This window comes from Muntiacus reevesi, chromosome 16 (assembly GCF_963930625.1).
Source record: "Muntiacus reevesi chromosome 16, mMunRee1.1, whole genome shotgun sequence".
In the NCBI taxonomy this organism is placed as follows: domain Eukaryota; kingdom Metazoa; phylum Chordata; class Mammalia; order Artiodactyla; family Cervidae; genus Muntiacus; species Muntiacus reevesi.
In genome coordinates this window covers 55,473,005-55,489,364 of record NC_089264.1, presented here as the reverse complement: position 1 = coordinate 55,489,364, position 16,360 = coordinate 55,473,005, and positions in this window count along the sequence as shown.

Genomic DNA, 16,360 nt, shown 5'->3' with positions numbered 1-16,360 from the left:
CACCTTCAGTGGAGAAGCCTACCACATACAGTCTCTTTCAACAACAGAAGAAGGACACTTCTTAATTCATTTCATTAAGTCAGTACTGTTACCCTGATGCCAAAATCAGACAAAGCAGTACCAGAAAAAAACTACAAACCAATATCCTTCATGAATACAGGCATAAAAATCCTTAGAAAATATTACTAACAGAAATCAGCAATTTATTTTAAAAGAATTATACCATTATTAAATGAGGTTTATCCCAGAGATACAAGGCTTCTTCATTATTCAAAAATCAGTATAATGCATTATATTAATAGGCTAATGAAGAAAAACCTTAGTTGCATGAATAAATGAAGGAAAAAAGTGACAAAATTCAATACCCATTCATGATAAAAACTACCCAAAAAATAGGAATATATGAGAACTTCCTCAAAACCCTACAGATTACATTTCATTTAATAGTAAAATACTGTATGCTTTCATCCTAAGATTGGGAACAAAGCAAGATGTCCACTCTCACCACTCTTAAGAAATACAATGCTGGAAGTTCTAGCCTGTGAAGTAAAGGAAGGAAAGGAAATAAAAGATATACAGATTCAAAAGGAAAAAATAAAACTTTCCTATTTGTAAATAACATAGCTATCTATGTGGAAAAAAGTCCCAAGGAATCAATAAAATCTCCAACATGAGTTCAGCAAAGGATACAAGATAAATATACAAAAGCAACTGTATTTATATATTCTACTAATGAATACATGAATCTTGTGATTAAAAATACAACATTATTCACAAATGCTCAAATAATGAAATATTCTGAATAAATCTAAGAAAACATATATAAGACATACGCTAGAAATACAAAATAGTGATGAAAATTTTCAAAAAAATAGATGAATGGACTTATGAGCTGTTAAGATTCAATATAGTAAAGATGTCAATTTTTCTCAAATTGACATACGGTTTAGCACAATTCCTATCAAAACCCCAGCAAGAATTTTTGTGGATATGGACAAGATTATTCCTAAATTTAAATGGAAAGACAAAGGAACTAGAATAGTTCAAACAATTTTGAAAGAGTAAAAAGATTCAGTTGCTTCCATTTTAAGACTTACTATAAAGCTACACTTATCAAAACTATATGGTATTAGTGAAGGGACAGGCATACAGATCTGACAACACATAGAGATTAGGAAACAGAAGCGACCTACATGAATATGCCCAACTGACATCTGACAAAAATGCAAAAGTGATTCAATGGAGAAAATATAACCTTTCAACAAACAGAACTTTCAACAAATGGAACAAATAGACACCCACATATAGAAAAAGAAAAACCTTGGCCTAAGTCTCATACTTTATTGAAAAGACAACAACAATAACTCAAAATGGATCAAGGACTTAAATCCATAGTACTATAAAACTTTTAGAAAAAAAAAGAAAACCTTAAGGATCTAGGGCTAGGCAAAAACACCAAAAGTATGTTCCATAAAAGGAGAAACTGATTAAACTGTACTTTATCCAAACTTAAAACTTTTACTCTGTGAACAATCTTGTTAAGAGTATAAAAAGAAAAACTGACTGAAACAGACTGAAAGAAAATATTTGCACACCCTGCATCTGACAAAGGACTAGTATCCAAAATATATAAACAAACTTCATCAAAACTCAAAGTAAAAAAAACAAACAAAAACCAAGTAATTCAACTAGAAAGTGTGGGGGGCGGGGGGGGGGGGATTTCACCAAAATGAAATACAGATGGCACACAGGTACACAAAGAATTTCAATATCATTAGCCATTAAATAGATGCAATTTAAAAATACAATGAGATATTATAATACTTATACATCTATTAAGTTAGCAAATATAAATAATAATGACAGTAGGAAATCCTGGCAAGGATACAGAGAAATAGGATGGCTCATATGCTGCTGATAGGAATGTAAAATGATAAAACCACTCTGGACAGCAGTCTGGCGGTTTCTTAAACTAAATCTGCAACTACCATACAATTAAGTAATTGCACTTAAGGACATTTCTAAGAAATGGAAAATTATGTTTACCCAAAAACCTGTACATAAATATTTGCAGCAGCTTTATTTATTATAACGAGAAACCAGAAAACAATTCAGATGTCCTTCAATGGGTGCACAGTTAAACACACCATGTTACTTCCATCCCATGAAGTTAATAGTCAGCAATAAAAAGAAACCTACTATTGGCACACAAGACCTGGCTGAAATGGCAGAGAATTAGGCTCAGTAAAAAAAAGCCCATCCAAAAGGCTATGTATTGAATGATCCCTATTTGCTTAACATTCTTGAAATGACAGAAATATAGAAATAGAGAATAGATTAACAGTTGCCAAAGGTTAAGGAGGAAGGAAGAGGGAGTAGTGGATGTGGCTATGAAAAGGAAATTTGAGGGATTTTTGTAGTGACAGAAATGTCCTATATCTTGACTGTATTAATATCAATACCCTGGTTGAGATGCCGTAAATCATTTTGCACATGTTTCTTTCATTGGGGAAACTGGATGAAGAGCACAGATTTCTCTGTTATTTATTACAGCTGCATGTGACTCTCAGTTCAGGAGCTCAGTCGTGTCTGACTCTTTGTGATCCCATGGACTGCAGCACAACTGGCTTCCCTGTCCATCACCAATTACCAGAGTTTGCTCAAACTCATGTCCATCACGTCGGTGATGCCATCCAACCATTTCATCTTCTGTTGTCCCCTTCTCCTCCTGCCTTCAATCTTTCCCAGGATCAGGGTCTTTTCAAATGAGTCAGTTCTTTGCATCAGGTGGCCAAAGTACTGAAGTTTCAGCTTCAGCATCAGTCCTTCCAATAAATGTTCAGGACTGATTTCCTTCAGGACTGTGGTATGATCTCCTTGCAGTTCAAGGGACTTTGAAGAGTCTTCTCCAACACCACATTCAAAAGCATCAATTCTTTGATGCTCAACTTTTTTTATAGTCCAACTCTCACATCCACACATGACTACTGGAAAAACAATAGCTTTGACTAGGTGGATCTTTGTTGGCAAAGTAATGTCTCTGCTTTAAAATATGCTGTCTAGGTTGGTCATAGCTTTTCTTGCAAGAAGCAATCATCTTTTAATTTCACAGCTGCAGTCACCATCTGCAGTGATTTTGGAGCCCCAAAAAATAAAGTCTCTGTTTCCATTGTTTCCCCATCTACTTGCCATGAAATGATGGAACCAGATGCTGTGATCTTAGTTTTCTGAATGTTGAGTTTTAAGCCAACTTTTTCACTCTCCTCTTTCACTTTCATCAAGAGGCTCTTCAGTTCTTTGCTTTCTGCCATAAGGGTGGTGTCATCTGTATATCTGAGGTTATTGATATTTCTTCCAGCAATCTTGATTCCAGCTTGTTTTTCATCCAACCCAGCATTTCACATGACGTACTCTGCATAAAAGTTAAATAAGCAAGGTGACAATATACAGCCTTGAAGTATTCCTTTCCCAATTTGGAACCAGTCTGTTGTTCTATGTTCAGTTCTAACTGTTGCTTCCTGACCTGCATACAGATTTCTCAGGAGGCAGGGAAGGTGGTCTGGTATTTCCATCTCTTGAAGAATTTTCCACAGTTTATTGTGATCCACACAGTCAAATGCTTTGGCATAGTCAATAAAGCAGAAATAGATGTTTTTCTGAACTCTCTTGCTTTTTCAATGATCCAGCAGAAGTTGGCAATTTGATCTCTGGTTCCTCTGCCTTTTCTAAATCCAGCTTGAACATCTGGAAGTTCACGGTTCCCATACTGTTGAAGCCTGGCTTGGAGAATTCTGAGCATTACTTTACTAGCATGTGAGATGAGTGCAACTGTGCAGTAGTTTGAGCATTCTTTGGCACTGCCTTTCTTTGGGATTGGAATGAAAACGGACCTTTTCCAGTCCTGTGGTCACTGCTGAGTTTTCCAAATTTGCTGGCATATTGAGTGCAGCACTTTCACGATTTGAAATAGCTCAACTGGAATTCCATCACCTCCACTAGCTTTGTTCATAGTGATGCTTCCTAAGGCCCACTTGACTTCACCAGGATGTCTGGCTCTAGGTGAGTGATCACACTATCGTGACTATCTGGGTCATGAAGATCTTTTTTATATAGTTCTTCTGTGTATTCTTATCACCTCTTCTTAATATCTTCTGCTTCTGTTAGAGGTCCATACCATTTCTGTCCTTTATTGAGCCCATCTCTGCATGAAATGTTCCCTTGGTATCTCTAATTTTCTTGAAGAGATCTCTAGTCTTTCCCATTCTATTGTTTTCCTCTATTTCTTTGCACTGATCACTGAGGAAGGCTTTCTCATCTCTCCTTGCTATTCTTTGGAACTCTGCATTCAAACGGGTATGTCTTTACAACCTCAAAAAGTTGTGTGACTCAACAAAAAGTTATGTGACTCTACAATCTCAAAAAGTTTAATTTTGAAAAAGAGTATGTAAAACTAAAAATTCAGTTTCTCAGTCATCCTTGTTACATTTCAAGTGCTCAATAGCTACATGTGGTTAATGACTATCAAGTCACATATGAACTTTTCCATAAGCACTGCTCTAGAATGTAAGTTCCATGAGGCAAATGAATACCTCGTTTTAGAAAGTTAAGAAGTTTTATTTACAGAAAGTACAAACTGAAGGCCATAAAGAAAAAGAAGTACTAAACACATCTAGCCCCATTTAAATATAAAATACTTGTATATCAAGAAAAAAGTTAAAACATGTATAACATAGAGTAACTGTTTTCAATTTCTTCCCCTTCATCCTTTCTTAAACATGATTTTGCCCCACCATTTCTACCACTATACTAAAAATTGCTCATATCTATATCACCAGTAACCAATGTCAATGATAAAAGTCAAAGATAAAAGGTCTAATCCACCAAGAAGGTAAAGCAATTCTAAGTTTGTATTCAACTAGTAAAAGCCCTCTCTCTGTAATTTTTATAACAAGGAGGTTCCCACCTCAGTCACTAACCCGCTCCTCACACACACACAGAGGAGAGGAAAGAGAAAGAAAAGGGAGAGGAAAAGCAGTAACGACATAAAAGATTTGAGTCATGTAACTATAACTTGAATTAGTATCTAAATAACACCGGATCCAATAACCACAGAATATTATTTTCAAGGTCACATGGAATTATGCTAGAATCAATAGCAAAAATATAACTAGAAAACCCAATTATATGAAAATTGAGAAACATACATCAACGCATCAAAGATGAATTCATTATGTAAGTTACATATTAATACTGATTTTAAAATAATTATTAATTATAAAATATTTTAAACAAATAAAAACATTATACATCCATACTTGTAAGATACAATTAAAGTCATGCATAGAAGAGTCTGCAAATGCATATATTAGAAAAGAAAGGCTAAAAAAGACAATGATCTAAAATAGATTTACTGAATTTTTATAGCTCCAGAAACTATATGCAAAATACCCTATGTACTCTGTACATCCCAATATGACTGATTGTACATAAACCATATCTAAGCCCTACTCAATCATTTCTTTTTTTTTTTTTCCCAATCATTTCTTTCCTACCAACTACCTCCCACCAAAAGTCTCTATCCTCTCCTACCTTTAAAAATACTAATTCTAAAAAGTTCAAATTCCAACTGTTTGAAATCTGATTTCTCAATGCACCCTGAATTATTAACTCAGAATTCTTAACTGAGTTAATAGGAGAATTCTTAACTCAGACTATCCGAACTCCCAGGATTTCCTAAGCAGTTTGTTTCTCAAAAGTAGTTTACATTTACTGTTTCAACTTCCCACTTTCTGATGACTTCTTGAGCCAATGTAATCTGTCTCCTACATCTCATAGTTTTTCTCTGGCTGCCCCTTCTCAGTTTCCATCATTGATCTCTTTTCTTCTGCTTACTCTTTCAAGTATCATTGCTACCCCGGGTTCTATTCCCAACCATCTGCTCCGTCACCTTTTTCTAGGTCCATCCAAACCCACTGCTTCAATACCTATGACTCCAGCTAAGAATTTTCTCCCAAACTCCAATATAGTTAACTGCCTTGAGGTAGGAGATAAGATAGGCCCTTGGGCTGGACAGCTGGTGTTTGTCAAGCACAGTAAAACAGAAGCTCTGTTACCCCCAGACAAACCAAGGATAAAAGCTACCAGCAAAAGTGAGCTCTGTTGAAGTAAACAGATAAGACAACCACTCCTGAGTCAAGGAAGCTTCCCTGTCTGCACATGAGTAGGAAGGCTCCTTGGGGGTCAAAAAAGGAGAGAGCACCACCCCTTAATAAGTGTGAACACACCCCCACAGGCCTCTGAGGTAGAATCCAACTTTAGCAAAAAGTTGCACACATGTTGGAGAAGGGCCTAGGACAGGTCAGAAGGGGAAAAGGAACGAGGTAATTCAGCAAAGGTAAATGAAGACCTTGAAAGACCATCCTATACAAGTGACTTAAATCACCTCTTTACTGTGCTCCTCCCCATACACTTGCTCCCCCAACGCGTATTTCTGCCTTGTGTGTGCGTGTGCGCGCTCGGTCTTACTTCAGTCTTATATCAACAAGTTTAAAATAAACAAGTGTGTTCTCCCACGTGTGGTGCTGTCTCTAACAATAAACTTTTATCTGTTTTTTTACAGTTTTTGCCTCCTTGAAAGATTCTTGCTTTCACACAGAAGCAACAGTCAGGGCCATTTTGCTTCTAGACACCAACCCCTGGTGGTGTAGTGGTTTTCTAGCCTGGTTTTCATCTAGGCTGCCCACGTGCAATTCTTAGGCAGGGAACTAAGATCTCTCTTCAGGACTACTCACTGATGTCTCTGTGAGTTCAGCCTCACAGACTTATCTACTTGGACACTACTTTGGCACTTCAGTCCTGAGAGTTCCAACTTAAAATGCTTCACTGTCTCTACAGCTCTCAAGACCAAGTTCCAACTTTCCAACTGTAAAGCATTCAAGGACTTCTATGATTTGGCCTCTTACCTACCCCTACCCTTCTCTTCTCTATTCTTCCTCAGGTACACTCTGCTTCTCCTGTATCTAATTATTTGTTTCCCAAAGTAGACCACTTCACATCTCTGTGCCTCACACATGTTCCATCCTTATTTCTTGGCTCAAGTAACTTTCTTTCAAGAAAGTTTTCCACTATCCCGAAGCCTGATTTACACAGAGCTGCTACTGCACCTTAAATATACCTCTATCTTAGCATGTGTACTTATTTGTTTAGACTGCTAGTCTATAAGCATCTCACAATATGTTCTTATTTAGCAAACAAGAGATTAACAAATATTTGTTATATGCCAGCACAAACCAAAAAGTCAATTTAGTTCTTTAAAATATGGGACTTACCATTTCAGTAGCTAGACTACTCAGGTCCATAATACAGGGCATCTCTTTCCCATGAATAAAATATCTAGGAAAATAAATTTGAAATCAGAAGGGTGGTTAAGATTCAGAATGAATATTCTTTGCCCAAAACTCCTTCTCCCCTACTCCAGCAGGGGCCTAATTTCTGCTAACAGACCCCTGGCCATATAAGTAAGCACATCACATGATTTAGGCTGAACTAGGCATATACCTCATCCCCTCAGCTGCAGGAATTGGTCAAGGGACAGGCAAGTGACCAAATCTATCTAGAGCCTCTGACGGGAGTAGCTAAGTAGATAAATTTGTGCTCAGGAACCAGGTTCCAGCATGTGGAGAAGCATCCCGCAGTAGGAGAGATGGTGCCAGAGTCACAGATGATAAGCACAGGAAGAACTGGGAATTCCCTGAGAGTCCACTGGTTAGGACTCTGCGCTTTCACTGCCAACTCCGGCCCTGGCCAGGAAACTAAGATCTGCATCTTTATATGTAAAGATACAGTTAATTAAAGCTGTAAAAGGACCTACATAGTATGCCTTTCCTACTTAGAAAACTTGCATCTGTCAGATATGTCTTTCTCTTCCCTACTAGGTAAACCCCAATATTACTATTTAATTCGCTTTGAATACACTCTTCACAAACCACGTCTCTTTTCTTTCATGGCTGCAGCATGTGGGATCTTAGTTCAAAGATCTGGGACCAACCCACGCCCCTTGCAGTGGAAGGGAGAAGTCTTAGCCACTGGAATGCCAGGGAAATTCCTCACGTCATGGTTTAAGGTAGTCAATTTACTTCTTTCTTTTGTTACACTCTAACCAGGACATGATGAGATGACAATGAGCAATTTCAAGGAGAATGTAGAATGCTAAGGAAAGTAGCATGCCTCTCTGGCTTCCCAGGAGAGGCACCACCTCTATGGGGACCTGAAAGATAAGTATGTGTTACAAAACCAAAGCGGAGGGAAGCAGGGAGCAAGGGAAGGCATTCCAGACAGAGGACAGCTTCTGTACTCAAGACGAGATTTAACAAACTTGGCATCTTGAGAGAGAAATGAAGTAACTGAATATGACTAGCATATTGAGGGCAAAAGGAAAAAGTGACAGAGGATGAAGAAGTTAACAGATGCCAGGTCATGATCCTGAAAGCCAAATTAAGAAGTTCAAAGTTTATGCTGACGGCAATGAAAAGCCACACACACAAAAAAGGTTTTGAGCTGAGGAGTTAAGGGTTTAAATGTGTTAGATTACTCCAGCTACAGTAGGATAAAATGGATGGTGGGAAGGCAAGACTGGAAGCAGGCATAACCACTTAGGAGGCTACTGTGGCAATCCAGGTAAGAGATGATGCTAACTACTGAACAGGATGGTAGCCTGGGAATGGAAAAAAGATACAGATTCAAGAGATATTAAGGAGACGGGACTTCCCTGGCAGTTCAGTAGTTAAGACTCCAAGTTGCCACTGCAGGGAACATGAAGGTCAGGGAATGAAGATCCTGTAGGCCTCACAATGTGGCCAAAAAAAAAGGAGAGATACTAAGGAGTACTCTCTTAGTATCTCTAAGAGATACTAAGAATCCAACAAGTCTCAGTGATCTATTAGAAAATGAAAAGAAGGAAAGAAACAGCCCAGGTTTCTGCCAAGTTATTGTTAGCAGTGCCTACTATTTACCAAATTCTTACCACATATGCATTATCTCATATAATCTTCCCCTAGGAAGAAGAGGTAGTTTGTTTCATATTTTTGGTTTGAGGCTGGGGAAGGGAAGGTTGATAATAACTATAGTTTGGGATACGCTCAGTCTGAGTCACCTGTGAGAGAATATAAACGAACGTGTTATGAAGGTAGATAATAACCCGAGTCAATTTATCAAGAAACAGCTCTGGGTTGGAGATATAAGAATTATCAACATACAGATAGTAACTGGGAGAAATATTTTTTTAAGAGCAAAATATCTTCTTTAACTCTGAACTTCTACTGCCAGGGGCTGGGGTTCAATTCCTGGCTGGGGAACTAAGATCACACATGTCATGCAGCAAGGTCAAAAAAAAGAAAAGAAAAAAAAAATCTCCTTTATTCATGCCAATATTTATTTAATACCTACACAACTATAGCTTTGGAACTAGAATTAAAGGAAAAAAACTGAGTAGAATTCAGTGAAACTCACAGTTACTATAAGAGGAGGTAGCTCCATATAGCAGTAAGTGGACAGTGGAAATACTATGTTAAACGTTCAGAGGTAATATGATGAGTATGTGATTATCTCTGCTGGAGGAAGAAAGCAAAGCAAACTTTACAACATATACCACCTAAATTTTGCAGTAGGTCAGCAGAGAGTTTAAGGTGGGTAAGGCAGGGAGAACAGTGAAGACACTACAGCCAGAAGAAACAAATTCGAAGACAAAAGAAAATATTTTTTAAAAGACAGCCTGCTTCAGAACAGAAAAATTAAATATTATTCATGTCTGTCCCAAGCTAATTCTTAAATTTAATAAGTAGAGTGAACATATTTTTAAAAAATTTTAAGGACACATGCAGGAAGTTCATTCTACTAAATACTATATCATGTTAAAGTAACATTGTAAGATTAAATCATACAGCTACAAAAATCCAATAAAAGATAGAAGGATCGTTATTAAAAGTTAAGAGTCCAGATATAATCCTAATGACATTTGGCTTACTCATTGTCTGGCATGGCAAATACATATTTTAAAAAATTCAATCTCTTCTTTAATTCCTAATAAAACTACCACTACAGGCATTTAATCTGCTAAGATCCAATGTTTGATCTGACAAAATGAAATTCTTCCCATGACTTACAATGTGAGTTTGCATATAAAAAGCTGAATAGAAGAAAGGCAAAGATGTTAGCTCTTTTCTAAAATTCACACTGACTTATAAATGGTTACTGCTTTGCATATCAAAAGATGCATAGCCATAGATAATCATGAAGAAAAGGGAGATTTTAAGAGAAAATCCTCACATAGTATTTTTTTTTTAAATGCCCCTTCACTGATACTATTTAGCCTCTATTATGTACAGATACTATGCCTACTTCAATAAAGAGAAAACATTCCATAACTTAAGCCCACTTTTTCTATGAAGTCCAGTATTTAGTCCTCTTTACTACTCCCTTCAAAGCAGCTAAAGTCAACAGGTGCACAAACTGACATTCGTTAAGTTCTAAACGCTGATTTGTCCCGTGTTTTGTTTTAGGTTAGTGTTTTCATGAACTAAAGTGTAGTATTCTTATAGAAAAGCAGCCATTTCTTTCCTATTCTTTTCGCCCTCTCCATCACTGTAGCCCCCACTCCCCGCCGTCCTGGCACAGCCACTTGAATAAAAAAGCTCTGGCAAAGGAACAAAAAAAAATGTTTATTTAATTTCTGACCTTGCAAAACGGGCAAAGTAAGAAAATTGAACCACGCTGATTATCAAAACACAAACACATGACGTTTACATTTCTTAACGCTTTTTAAAGAATTCTTTCATTGAAAATTGAAAGGTGAGGGTTAAAATGAGTTACAAAAGAGAACCAGGCGTTTGAGAGAAAAACAATGGAAATAATAAAAACAGAATGACAAGGCTGCTGTTAAGATTAAAAAAACAATTTTTTTTAAAGAGGGGGGCGAGAGGCAGCTGCAAATCAGTCACTGTTTTCTGAGAAGCCAGGTTCATCTCCAAGATTTTCTTCTCTGAGCTCAACCAATCCCCACCTTTTCTGAGTTATCCAGTCTCCAGGCAAGCAGCGCTTCTTGATTGGCTTAAAGATGCCGAGTAGAAAAACCAACCAATCCTGCCTTGAAGTCAGAACTGTGCTATGGAGACATTACAACCACTGCATGGCGAGAATGTGTACAAACCTGTCCGTGCCACAAATATCAGATCCTAGTTCTAAAGACTGTTGCAGAAAAGATTTTTCCAAGCCAACACTGAGCGTGATCTGGCGTTTACATTTTTTTAAAATTACTCTCTCTCTCTTTCTGAGAGAGAGAAAATAAAAATAAAAATACCACGTTTTAACCAAAAGAGCGTAAGGAATAAACTGCTCCGGGTCGGATGACTTACTCTACGGATTTTCAAAGGGACCTCTCTCTAGAGAGTCCAGATCACAGCGGGGCTCAAGGAGGGAGTCTGTGAGGATCAAAGTTGCCGTGGGGGAGGGTGGTATGGACGATGATCAAAGAGACACAGATGCCAGTAACCGGGAATGCCTCCCCACAGAACCCAAAATCGGAACGTGCGGAGAGGCTGTGTTTGGATTTGAAGTGAGTAAATAAAACGGCTGTGCTAGGGCTACGTGCCCCGGAGGGTGGCCCCAAGTTCCAAGAAGGTTCCGCCTGGGAAAGCCGAAGGAGCTCCGAGGGCCGCCAGGTCAAGTCCCAGCGGGAACTGACGGGGAAGCCCCGGGGGGCGAGAGGGGTGTGTCACGGGCCCGGAGGCCCGCCTGGGACTGGGAGGCCAGGAAAGCGGCCACTGCCTCCGCCTTCGCCCGACCTCGGGCGGCGAGCCAGGGCCCGCCTCTCACCGACGCCTCACTTCCCCTCCGTCCGGGCGACCGGGCCCGCCGGCCGGATTGGAGACGGCCGCGCCGGACCTCCACGTCCGGGGGTCGGGGTCTCGGTCGCAGCGCCTCCCGCCGCTGCCTCAGGCCCTCCGCTCGGGCTTGGGGACCCCCGGGATCCCATTCTTCCCGACCCTCAGCCCAGCCCCGCCGCTCCGCCTCCCACCCGCCGCCCTTACCTGCGCCAGAAGCAGGCGGAAGGCGTCGAGGCCGGGGCCGCGTCGTCGAGTGTGCGACGCGGCGCCGCGGGTCCGCAGCCCTTTCCCGCCGCCACCACAGCGCTCTCCGGCGCGGCGCAGGGCTGGCGAGCGCGACGGCCGCCGGGGGGAGACGCGCGGCGGGCGCCTGGCGGGGAGACACTGCCGCTCTCCGTCCGGCCGGGGAAGAGCAGCCTCGCAGCAGCCAGCCGCGAGAGGGCGGGTGGGCGGCCGAATGGGGAGGGGTCTCGGCGAGCCGGGAAGGGCTGCCACGTCGCCCAGGTGGATTGCCGCTCCCCGCCTCCCCCGCCCCCGCCGGCTTCGGGCCGCGACCTCTGGTTCGTCCCCGGGCTCAGCTGGGGCGCGTGGGCCCGCCCCGCCTTGCCGGCCCCGGTGACCCCGGCCCCAGGCTCCCGCCTCTCCGTCTCCCCTCAGTGAGCCGGTCCCGGCCTGGCCCGCTCTGCCGCCTGGGGCCCGCCCTCCCCCGCCTCGAGCGAAAGCCTGACGTGATTCCCCCTTCCCCTGCCGTGGGGTCACACGGAGGAGCAAGCCCTTTGCAATGTGTCGGGTTTTCGAGGAAGGCGGGAGTCGGTGTGAGCTAGTGCACGTAGCGATAGGGGCCTGAAATTTCTGCGGAAATAAACTGCGCGATAACCACAGCCGTGCCTAAGTCTCTTTCCGTCTCTCCCAGTCCCCCCACAGCAAAAACAGAAAAGGCAAGGTCGTACTGGCTGGGCGGGGCGGGCCCGCCAGGTGGCGGGTCCCGGCGGCAAGTTGAGAACGACCGCGAGGCGGACCCGGCGGCCTCGGCGTAGCCCCAACTGGGCAGTTGCCTCTGGCCGAGCGAGGCCCGCCTCCGCGCGCGCCGCGCCGCCCGCGGGAGGTTTCCGGGCGCGCGGCCCGCCGCCCCTCTGCGCGCTCGGGAGGCGGACGCGGCGTGGCCGCTGTGGAGCCGGGAGACAAAGAGGTCGGCGGCGGCCGCGGCAGGGACGGAGGTCTGCGTCGCACCCACCGGCGCGGCCCCTGTGCCTTCTGAAGAGGCTGACAGAAGCACAAAAAAACCGCCTGTTGGCAACGTAGGGCCGCAGGCGCTGACCTTTGCCCTGCTTAGGGCGTCAGCTTTCAGGTGCCGGGAAAAAGCAACGAGGTTTTCTTCGCTCTTGCCATCACTGTGTCGTTAGACCGTCACCCAAGCCTGCTCCATTTTTTTTTCCTCCTAAATTCTACCTTCCTTGTTTTCCTGCTTCTGTGTTCTATCGTGAAATGTCCAGTGTTTTCAGGTACACGAATTCCCCCCCTTCTTCTCTGGTACTGCTCATTGAGGTTATATTCGATTTTTGCCCCTCCCTCGGTTCCCCTCCCTTTGAAGTTACTTTCTGTTCCGTCATCAGTGTTTTTCGTAGAGAAACGAAATACTCCCCTGACAGACATAGAAGAGACAGTCTGTCGATGTTGTTATAGTAATTGCTTTAAACTGAATGGAAATGTGGGGGGACATGTAAGTGAATTTTTGCTCTTCATTTAGGTCTAATTGGAACACTTAACTCACGAAAACATTCTAGGGTGTTTTTTTTTTTTTTTAGAATCTCGAAATAGTTAAGCAGAGATCTCGGGATGGTCCATTTTCTGATGAAACCAACCACACTGGGAAGGAGGATTTTTTTTACCCCACCTTTGTGTGATTTTGTATTTTTGAAAAGTCTCCTTGAGCCCCTGTTTAGAAATTACAATGCAAATATCTCTATTAATGCTTTTATTAATTTCGAAACACAAAAATGTTAAAGTACCCCAAATCGCAAGATCTACATAACCTTAACATTATGTTGCCTAACAGCCATTAAAAGAGACTAATAACAGTGTTATATGCCACTTGAGGAATGAAAGAATCCTAGTAATTATAAACTTCAAACAAATCTATAAAGTTAATTTTGTTCATATGAAATATGTTCAGCATGATACTAAAAACTGGCATTTAAATTTTTGATTTTTCCTTTGATCATTGTTAAGGATTTATCACATTCTTAGGTCTGAACAATAAGAAGTAAAGTATTCTTAACACTGGTAAATATCTTTCAAGCCAGCAAGACATCACCCAGGAAGAAAGGGGGAGAAAAGTGTTTGCTTAGTATATCAATGGAAGAAAAACATAAATAAAAGTTCTGAAAATCAGACTCTAATAAGGAACAAAGCAATCTTTACTCAACATTCACAATGCTAGCCTTCGTTTGTGAATATTTATAAAGATTCCCTCCTTCCTTATTGGTTTAAATTCTAAGCCAATAGGAAAAGTACAACATATCTTTTAAAGAGTGAGACATAAGCATTAGGTTAAAACATTGGATAAACGGATTGTTTATCATGCTATTCTCATTTCAGATCGTGTATCTTTTAATTTTAAAGAAGAAATTTAAGAATCTTTGAATTATTGAGTATCTTGATGTAACTTAAATAGCAAGGTACTACTCCTGGTCACATTCTGCTCTCTGTAATCTTCCTGTTGGTTTTGTTACAATATTTAATTCTCTAAAATGCCAGGTGACTATGAAGAATGGCAAACTGCCACTGCTTAACCTTTTAAATAAATAAGATGAACCCTGGCATTTCTTTAGATGAAAGACTGGCCTTTAAGGAAATAATAAAATTTAATTTTTTTTAATTTCTCAAATTTTGGAATAAATTTTTTAATTTATTATAAACAAGTATTTTATGTTTATCTAAAGCATCTTTGGTCTGTTTAATGGCTAAATTCTAAACATGCTTATGTTTAGAACTTAAGTGTGATTTCATCTCAGTCACAAATAATCAATGCCACCTTTGCATTTCTATGCTTTGAATTTGACTGGGAGCATTCTACTTAATTATAATTATTTGCATATTTATGGTCTTCCCTGGTGGCTCAGATGGTAAAGAATTCGCCTGCAATGTGAGAGACCTGGGTTCGATCCCTGGGTCAGGAAGATTCCCTGGAGGAGGGCACGGCAACCCGCTCCAGTATACTTGCCTGGAGAATCCCCCTGGCAGGCTACAGTCCATGGGGTCGCAAAGAGTCAGACACGACCAAGCAACTAACCACAACACAGCACAGCATATTTATAATTTCACTTAGTAGGTCATCAGTCTCTTGAGGATAGGTTCTGTTTCCCATTCAGTCTTGTATTCCTCATTACCAAACTCAGACCCTTATACAGAGCACCTCTTGGACATTTGATGAGTAAAAGAATGAGCAATACTCCATGGCACAGCGTATGGCAAATCAAAAGAAAGTCGGTCTCAGGATTTTCTTTTTTCCTTTTTAATGTAATGGCTGACAAATACTTGTTTTCACTCCCAGTTAAACAGAATAACACTTTGCAAGAATTTTACTAACAAGTAAAAACCAACGTATGCTGAAACTCCTGTGTTTTTCCTTTTTAAATCTGATATGAACTGGATAGTGAGTTATATTGCCATTATCTAAAGTAAATAATATCAATGGGCTTATCTTTATTAAAACATTTCTTTACCACACTAAACAGGAGCTACAAGTTCTGTGACCTTGGGAAAATTACATTAAACCCTCTAAAACTCAGTTTTCACATCTGTCAAATACATTCACTCATATCTATTTTATGATTAATTAAAATAATGAAAGCATGTAAAAGTAAAAGCTCAAAAGATCATAGTTATTACTTGCAGATATTGGTGGATTCAAACATGAAAAGAAGTAATTTTCTTTGTGCAATTACTTATGTATAAAAAGGCAGGCATAAAGTGCTGCTTTAAAAATAGTGAGGAAACATATCTTAAAGGAAGGAATAAAATACTAAGAACTAAGGAGATAACTTTTAAGAATTGAAATTTGCCAAGAGAATAGATCTTAAGTGTTCTCAGCACACACACACAACTATGAGAAGTAAAGGGATGTATTAATTGTGATAACACATTTTGCAGTGTACATACACCTATATCAAATTATGTTGTACACTTTCTGTACCATTTTGGCAGTCATACTATACCTCAAGCTGTAGTAATCGGGGAGGTAAGGAGGGTGGGGGAGAAATCAACCTCTGTTGAATAAATAATAACCGACAAACAGAAAAACCAAATCCCTTAGTGTAGCTTCCAAATCCTGCCCTCCTACAGAAATGGGCTTCAAGACCTCGAGCCTAGATCCACTGACGGATGCTCTCAAGAACTGGACCTTTGCTCTACCTAGTTTCTTCATAAGTGTATGGCCAGAGTACCAGTCAGGCGGTCTCCAGACTTACCAGGGGAAGGTA